This window comes from Oratosquilla oratoria, chromosome 13 (assembly GCF_046742065.1).
Source record: "Oratosquilla oratoria isolate Oo_2021 chromosome 13, ASM4674206v1, whole genome shotgun sequence".
NCBI lineage: Eukaryota > Metazoa > Arthropoda > Malacostraca > Stomatopoda > Squillidae > Oratosquilla > Oratosquilla oratoria.
The window spans coordinates 13,399,306-13,408,015 of NC_134789.1; positions in this window are offsets into that span (position 1 = coordinate 13,399,306).

Genomic DNA, 8,710 nt, shown 5'->3' on the forward strand with positions numbered 1-8,710 from the left:
AGTAGGCGCGAAAGAAGTACATGGGAAGTCAACCAGGCGTTTTTTACGGATGACATTGCGCATGTGGCTGCTTGTAATGAGAAACTGAACCATTTGTCAACTGAATTTGAAAGGGTATATAAGAGAAGAAAGTTACAAACGAAAGCAGGTAAAAAAGATGAAAAGTACAAGTTATTGTAATGGTGGTAGGTTCGAAGTAAATGTCAAGAGTGAAAGAGTTCAGGACAAGATTATTAATGAGCTAGGATTAGCCAGTATGTGGTGGTGAGTAGATGAATGGATGTGGGTGTAGATTAAAGAGTAAAGAAGCGAGCAAATATTTGAGTTTTATGAGAAATGTGAATTAGCGGAAAGAGAAGGACGTGTGGAAAAGACTTGGACGGGAGGTGGAAAGGTGTCTGGATGTTTTCGATTGAGGTGTTAGAGAAGTATGATAGGTGTTAGAATGGATAGAGTGAGAAATGTGAAGATGAAGCAAAAACAGGGATGGGAGGGAAACTTTTGGATAAGGTAGAACAGAGAACGTTTAGGTTGTTTCGGGCATGTGGAAAGAACGAGTGAAGGGAGTCTAACAAAGAGAGCGTAGAAAACGAAAGTGGCTGGAGTGAGCCTGAGGGGAAGACCGAGAATGAAGAGGATACATGTGTAAAGGGAAACTGAAAACTGGAAACTGGAAACTGGAAACCAAGTGGTGTCTATTGAGGAGGGAAGAGAGTCCAAATGATATGAGTGAATGAGGAAAACGGTAAGTGGATGAAGGAATGATGAGGGCCAAATGGATGATCTTCTCATCCGGTTGATTATCCATCCCTGAATGGATGAGCAGGGGTCCCCCTAGAGCAGTTGTTCACAAACTAGGGGGCGCTGCTTTCCAGGGAGGTTTGAGGAGGATATAAGGAAGGCATGAAATCATCTGCTCAAAAATCATTGTTTGATAAGAATAATGAAATAATCCCAAGAACAGGTATCTGGCGTTACATACATGCAAAGTATAATTCTATCACTCCACCCAACTCATTTTTATCAATATATAAATAGAATATAAATAAATAGAAAAAATATAATTTAATGTTAATACAAAAAAGATGGATGGTGGATGCGTGCCCTAAATGAAGCAATTGGGATGAACCAGTCCCTGCTGTAGAAGAGCTGTGCCTTGCTGCATTGGCCTCTGGCCCAAAGAGTTTGAGAATGGGACAGGACGATCTCGATAATCTGAGGTTGGAGAGGTTGCTGGAATGGAATTTATTGGTTTATTCCAGTGCTTCCCAACCTTTTTTATCTGGCGACCCCAATATGATCCTCATGATATGACTGCAACCCCACTAATCTATTTGCATATGTGTTCATATGTATGACTATTTGTTGACTGTAAAAAGTAATAATAAATGTATATGTGTAAGAAAGGTAATGTATGTTTATAAAAGACAAAGTTAACAGCATCATGGTTATTGTATTGAATTCATATAATTTTGCAAAAAAAAAAAAAAAAAAAAAATACAAGATGTCTTGGCGACCCCCAGGTTGGGAAATATTGGTTTGTAATCTCGATATGTCCTTTAGCTCGGCTACCCTCTCGGAATGGGGAAAAGGGACTTAGGTCCATGAATAGCAAGATTTATCAACACGTGTTGCCACACACGATATCGGCGACAAAGTAAACGAATAATGAATAAATAAATAAATAAATGAATAGATAAATGATAATGGTAACAGCTGTGAATTGTTATTTTAATTCCTTATATACAAACTGACGCTTTTCCTTTAATTGTGATTGCTACCGTGGTTCCCCTCTTGGTTTTAAAAGGATTAAGTAATTGCTTACATCTCTAATAGTATTATATTCATTATTGCATACACCATGTATTACTGTGTGTGTGTGTATGTGGGTACATGTGTGTGGGTGTGTGTTTACATGTGTGTTTGTGTATATTTGTGTGAGTGTGTGTGTGTTTTTGTGTGTACATGAGTCTGTATGTACATGTTCGTGTACTTTTGTTTGCATTTATGTGTGCACTTTGTGTGTGTGTGCGTGTGTGTGTGTGCACGTGCCTGTGTATGTGGGCGCTTAAGAGAGCTCCGTGGGGGGAAAGAAGTTGCTGAATCGGTTTTACAATCTGATACGGTTTCTGGAGAGACAAGAAAGATTCTGCACACGTGTCATTAAGTTTTATGGGTATCGAAACTTATTCAAGGTCGGACTCGCCATTAGGTATTTCTGATATCCTCCTCACCCCCTCCCTCCGTCTCTTCCTCACTCCATCCCTCCATCCCTCTCTTTCTCTCTACTTCCTTCATGTTTATTCTCAATCAGTCTTCTCTCCCCCTTCTCTCCCCCTTCTTTTTGTCTGTCTGCATCTCTCTTCTCTCCCTCTCTCTCTCTCCCCCCCTCTCCCTCCCCCTCTCTCTCTCCCCCTCTCCCTTTCCCTTTCCCTTTCTCTCCCTCCCTCTCTCCCCTCCTCTTCTGTCCTTCTTTCCTTGTCTCCCTCTCTTCCTCGCCTTCTATCTCTCTATTTCTATTTTTTGTATTTGTGTATTTGTGTTTATGTGTTTGTATGTGTGTGTGTGAATATATGTATGATTATGTGTGTATTTGTGTGTTTGTGAATGTGAATGTATATGTATTCCCTGTCCGTATCACTGCCCCTGTCCGTATTCCTGTCCGTATCCCTGTCCGGGTCCCTGTCCTTGTCCATGTCCTTGCCCCTGTCCTTGTCCCTGTCCTTGTCCCTGTCCTTGTTCCTTTTCCTGCCTGTGTCCTTCTCTTTTCCCTTCCCCTCTTCCTATCACTGTTCCTATGCCCGTCGTTCTTCCTCTCATTGTCCCCGACTTTCTCCTCTCTATCTTTTCTTACCCTTTCCTCCCCTCCCCTCCCCTTCCCCTCTCACTTACCCTTCCTTCTTTTCCACTCCACTCGTTTACTCACCCTCCTCTTCTTCCCTTTCACCCTCCGTACTCTTCATATCCTGTTCCTCTAACTTCCCTTTCCTTCCCAATTTCTTTTCCTTTCACTTTTTCCCCCTACTCTCCCCTTCTCTCCACTTCCCTCCCTTTCTCTCCACTTCCCTCCCCGCCCACTTTTCCCCTCCTCTCCTCCACATCACCATGTAATTTCTCCCTCCACTTTCCTTCATCATTCCTCCCTCTACCCTCACCCTTCTTCTTGTAGCTGATCAATGGCCGAACAAATAATTTGACGGAATCTACAATAAATACAAGTGAAAGTGTTAAATGAAATATCTCCATTTATTCTTCCACTTTCAACTCCATCTCTTCCTCAATCTCTTCCTCCATCTCTTTCTCCATCTTTCCCTCCATCTCTTCTTCCAGCTCATTCTGAATCTTATCTTCCATCTCTTCTTCCACCTCCTCCTCCTCCTCCTCCTCCTCCTCCTCCTCCTCCTCCTGTTCCTCCTCATCGGCCTACAACGAAGAGGGAGGACGGGAGAAAGAGAATATTTTTTTTTTCTGCCATGATGGTGCAGTCTTACGAGGTTGGGGTTGGAGAGGGAGAGAGAGGGAGGGAGGGGTGAGTGAAGGAAAGGAAAGAAGTATTAGAATAAGACCTAGTAGGGGAATGGGGGAGTTAGGGGGATATTGAAAGCTCCCGAAGAAATGGAAGAATGGAAGGTGGGTGAAAGAGGGGGCAAGAGGGAGAAAGAAGGGGGAAGGGAGTAAAAGAGGGGGTAAGAGGGAGAGAGAAGGTGGGAGAGGAGGCACAGCAATTTTGTCGACTTCGTTACCGACACTTGGCTTCCTGTCTGTGTCTTCTCTTTTCATTGCCTGAGGCGGAGACATAAGAGACGTTGGTATACACACGCACGTACGCGTACGCTAAGGGGCATGACCTTTCAGGCCCGTGCACGAGTGCATGCTCTCTCTCTCTCTCTCTCTCTCTCTCTCTCTCTCTCTCTCTCTCTCTCTCTCTCTCTCTCTCTCTCTCTCTCTCTCTCTGTATCTATCTCTCTCTCTGTCTCTCTCTCACACACACACACACACACACACACACACACACACACACACACACACACACACACACACACACACACACACACACACACACACACACATAAACGTACACATGCGCACACATAAACGTGTACGTACACACATCTGTCCCCTGACAAACATATCAGTAAGGCTGTAAGCGAGAAATATGAATTGCCGAAAAACATGGATCAAGATATAATATATATATATATATATATATATATATATATATATATATATATATATATATATATATATATACGCACATACACATATCCTCAGGCCAAATCCTCCCTAGATTGGAATACGCAGCGCTGGTATATTCCCCACACAAATCGAAAGATATAAGCACAATCTAGAGTAAATGATGAGCAGCAACCAAAATGGTCCCCATCCTTGCAGATAAACCTTACGAAGAGAGACTAGTAGCATCAGACTTCTCATCGTTGAAGGAACGAAGAGAAAGAGCTGACATGATTGCTAAGTCCAGGTCACTGAAACGGGCGGACAAACCAAAAGATATCTTGGTTCGGGTCGGAAGGGCATCACAAAGTCATTAAAGTAAATTGAAAAAAGGACAAGTTCCTGAAGGATGTGAAGAAATGCTGTTTTCTGTATAGACACGTAAAATCGTAGTATAACGTAGAAGGTGATATAGCTGAAGATAGAGCTGTAGATGAATTTAGAATTCGATGTAATTTTGGGGGGAACAAGTGACAGGATACCATCCTCACCTCACTCTCACACAGTTATGTATGGTAAATTGGAGTGTCAGAGGCAGAATGTCACGTACTTCACTCCTTTACTGTATACTACATTTAGGTATGCACGCACATGCACACACACACAGACGCGCTCACACACACACACACACACACACACACACACACACACACACACACACACACACACACACACACACACACACATGCACACGCGTACATCTATACGTACATAAAATCTTTAACTTCAATAATTCTGCCTCCTCCCCACTCGTCTTTACACATTTCACTTTGTATTATTATTGTTACTTTTTTGACTGACCCCTCCTCGGGTTTCATACAAAACCACCACTTTCTAATTTACGCTCCTATCTGCCCTATCATGTGCCTTTTCCAGATCCATGGTTAACACAAACAAACCCTTTCTTTCTCTTTCTATTTCCTCAATTATCTATTTCACTGTAAGCGCCTGGTCCATGCATCTATTTCCATCCATAAGATAACCCTGTTGCCTTTCCTTCCGTCGGTTTTTCATATAACTTCAATGCATATTTCTCTGTCCACGTCTACGAGAATTTGCAATAAACCAATTCCTCTATATCTTTCGCATTCGTTATTCCTTAAAGTCCTCTGGAGCTCCTCCTCGCCTACGATTCTTTCAGAACTCCTTTGCATCTCGTCGATCACAGGCATTCCTTTACTCTTGGGGACTTCCCCCCCTTCGTACCGTCCATCCCAGGCGCTTGGCCTACGCTCATTCGCTGCCCTACCTAAGCAGTGAAACGATAGTGTCATCAAGTACGAAAGGAGGTCGAGAGTTTCCATAACCATCTCCCTACCCAGGAAAGATCCACTTAGCAGAATAAAATAGCCTGACGACAGCCATAATAAAAGTAAAAGTGCCATCAGGTACAGGGAGGGTCAGAATATCCTCTGCCTTCCTCAACTCCGCTTCTTTCAATCTTCTTCTCTCGCAGGTCAATCTCCACCGCTCCTTTGATTCCTTTCTATATCAATTTTTTTTTCGATTCCTTTACACGCTTGTTCCTTCACGTATGAAATGTTTTTCGAAAATGTTTTCTTCCGAGTTTCTCTTCTCTTCTCTTTTTCGGAGTCTCTCTCTCATCTCCTCTCTCTCTCTCTCTCTCTATCTATCTATCTCTATCTCTCTCTCTCCCTCTATCTTCTCTCTCTCCTCTCTCTCTCTCTCTCTCCTCTCTCTCTCTCTCTCTCTCTCTCTCTCTCTCTCTCTCTCTCTCTCTCTCTCTCTCTCTCTCTCTCTCTCTCTCTCTCTCTCTCTCTCTTTCTCTCTCTTTCTCTCTCTAACAACGCGCAAACTTGTTTTTTGAGATTCGAGGGTCTGTGATTGTCATCTGTGGAGGCAAGGCTGAGGAGGCGAACTGATGAGGTAAGGTGAGGACCCTACGCCAGGAGGCGCTGAGTAGCTACGGACGAAACTGTCACCTTTGCTCTACTATGCGCTTGTGGCAGGTAACAGTCACTGCCGGGAATCGGAGAGCAGTGCGGGATTCGAAACCACATCTAAGCGAATGACGCCACCAGCGTATTGGTTCTTGAGTAAAAAGCGGCTGCGTGGCTTCTGCCTTGGACTCCCGAGGATGAAGTCGAGGGTTCGGTTCCTTTTAAAGAATATTCGTTTGTTTGGTCTACCTTAAAAGAGTAATGTACGCACATGCACACACACACACGCGCGCGTCTTGCTGGTGCAGCCGTTCTTGACTGAAAAGGTTTTTACTGATATTACGAACTGTTACTCTCCCCTATATGCAAGGGGATTGTGTGTGTGTACGTGTATACACACACACACACACACACACACACATTGTGTGTGTGCGTGAGTATACGCGGGCGCGCGCGTGTGTGCGTGTGAAAGGTGACTGCATTTTCCATAGTGGAGGCTATATATGAGCCCTGAATTCTCATCCGGAGTGTAAAAACATGTGATCAAAGACCGCAGTGAATTTTCTAAAGATGGCAGCTACCGACATTTTGGGCAGAACAAACATCATCTGAGGACGAAGGCTTTGATGATTGTACAACGTCTCTCTCGTTGGAGGGAAACGTTCGTTGCAAAGTCAATAAAGACGTCATCCTTAAATGGTATTTACTCTGCCAAACCATGGTAAATCACACACACACACACACACACACACACACACACACACACACACACACACACACACACACACACACACACACACACACACACACACACACACACACACACACACACAGACACACACACACACACACACACACAGACAGACACACACACACACACACACACACACACACAGATATATATATATATATATATATATATATATATAGAGAGAGAGAGAGAGAGAGAGAAAGAGGGGGGGAGGGAGGGAGAGAGAATAAACATGCAAGGGAGCAACATATCAAATGCTTTAAAAGTGAGAAAAGGGGATACTGAAATATGACAAAGAGTGGAGTAACAAGAGGAGTAGGAGAAGAGTGAGACGAGCGGGCTGCACAGGAGCCGGAGGGAAGGAGTCAACTCTAGTTTACTCAGACAGAGGGCATGGAGTGGTGGGGAAGGGCGAGGTGATCTGTGGAGATAGGATAAAAGGGGAAAAGGGGGGATGGAAATGTCAGGAGAAAGGTGGAGAGGGAGGAGAGGAGGATAAAGGAAGAAGGGTGAGAGCGAGGGGAAACAGTGTTGATGGAAAGGTGGGGGAGGAGTAGCTGGTACTTGGAGTAGGAACTGGCGTGGAATAGGAAGGGAAAGGAGGGGCGGAGGGGGACGGGTGGATATGGTGAGCCTTGAGGCACTACGCTCTTGGGTGTGGGAAGTCGAGGGGAAAGGAGAGTCTGCAGAAGCACCGATGCGCGCCCTGCTGTTCATCAGAAAACGGACCTACGTCGATTGGGGCCAAATTGACCATGGGGTCCCGACCCCCCAGAGCACTACGATGGGGAAGGGGTCTTTGGAGTGGAAGGCGAGGGAAAGGGGGTGGAGGGAAAAGGGTTGTGGGGAGTTAATCGAGAGGCGGCGGCGGTGAGAACATTATTGGAAAAACAAAAGAAGATTTAGGGGAGGAAATTTGGGATGGGGAAAGGGAGGGAGGGAGAAGGGGAGGGAGGGAGAAGGGGGGATTTGGGAGGTGAGGGGAAGGGGGGATTTGGGAGGTGAGGGGAAGGGGGGATTTGGGAGGTGAGGGACGAGGGTGGGTTCCGTTGGAGAGTCACGAACGAGAATGGAGAATCATGATAAAGTAGGCTACATATTTTACTTTGGGCAAGGGCATATAACATTATTCATCATAGGGACGTTATCATATTAAAAGGGTTAAGGTTGCACGAACATGACCCTTCGTTACGGCACGCGACGCAGCTCGTAGGTTTTATTCTGGCTAGCGTCCGATTTTTTTTTTTTTTTCTAATGAGATAACATCACTCTTACGGAGGGGAAAAGGGAGGGAATGATTGAGTGAACTAAGAATCATGGAGGGGAAGGGAAGGGATAGGAAGGGGAGGAAGGGGAAGGGGAGGAAAGGGAAGGGAATGATAGAGAAGGGAGGGAAGGTAGAAATGGTAGACAAGGAAAGGGGAGGGGAAAGGAGTCAAGGAAGTGAAAGAAGATGAAAGGAGGGAAGGAAGGGGAAAGAAGAGAAGGAAGAGGAAGGGTAGGAAGGAAGTTTTGTGCAAAAGAGAAAGAAAAATATGAGGAGCCCACGCCAGGAGGCGCTGAAAAGCTACGACCTAAGCCGTCACCTATGTATGGGCAGGTAACAGTCACTGCTGGAGAGGAGTGTGGGACTCGAGCCCACGACTAGGCGAATGCGAGACCAACACGCTTCCGATCACGCCACTAGCGGAAGTAATACAGGGAGCAGCCACAATTCATTTACCTCGGGCAAAGCCTCATGAACCACGATTCGATGTAATACGATTCGAGCCGCAATTCAATATGATACGGTTTGAACCTCGAAAGTCCGAAGGCAAATGAATCG